General features: G+C 52.3%; 1 protein-coding gene across 1 annotated transcript in view; it reads left to right on the forward strand.

Moving 5' to 3' along the window:
- The window catches only part of LOC109972591 (serine/threonine-protein kinase Nek5), a 23717-nt gene that overhangs the window by 21286 nt on the left and 1796 nt on the right, over positions 1-635 (forward strand). The gene's annotated exons all lie outside the window — the stretch shown is intronic.

The raw sequence follows: 635 nt of genomic DNA on the forward strand, positions 1-635 counted from the left end.
AGCGGGGCCCTTAGGAACAGGCCCACCCCAGCCCGCCGCCTCTCCCCGCAGGCAACTCCAGAGTAGTAGAGAGTCCTGCCTCTCTCGAAGAGTAAGGTTCCAGAGCCCAAGCTGTGCGTGGAGGTGAGCCCAACTATATCTAGCCGGTATCTCTCAACCTCCTGCACAAGCTTGGACTCCTTCCCCACCAGTGAGGTGACATTCCATGTCCCCAGGGCTAGTCTCCGTGTCCAGAGATCGGGTCGTCGGGGCCCCTGCCTTCGACTGCTGCCCAATCCACTGTGCACCGGCCCCTTACGGATCTTCCTGCAGGTGGTGGGCCCATGGGAGGATGCTCTAGCTTTCCTGCTTTTTAATAACTCCCCATGTAATATGAAGGAAAATTAAAGATTGATGTATCCTAACCTCTAGCAGGGGTCACTATTGCTTGATGGACTAAATACAGTCCAGAACACAGAATGAGCTCACAAGTTATGTTCATCCCACAAGCTCTTAATGTCCCCTGAACAAGAACAGGAAAACAAATGCATTAGTCTCTATGCATAGCTCTGGGAACCGGTCAGTCCATCTCAATCTTCTACCATGTCTGGGATACAGTTTTTAGTGGTCTGCCACCAGAATGCTCAGTAGTAGGA

The sequence above is a fragment of the Monopterus albus genome, unplaced genomic scaffold (genome assembly GCF_001952655.1).
Source record: "Monopterus albus unplaced genomic scaffold, M_albus_1.0 scaffold261.1, whole genome shotgun sequence".
Taxonomy (NCBI): domain Eukaryota; kingdom Metazoa; phylum Chordata; class Actinopteri; order Synbranchiformes; family Synbranchidae; genus Monopterus; species Monopterus albus.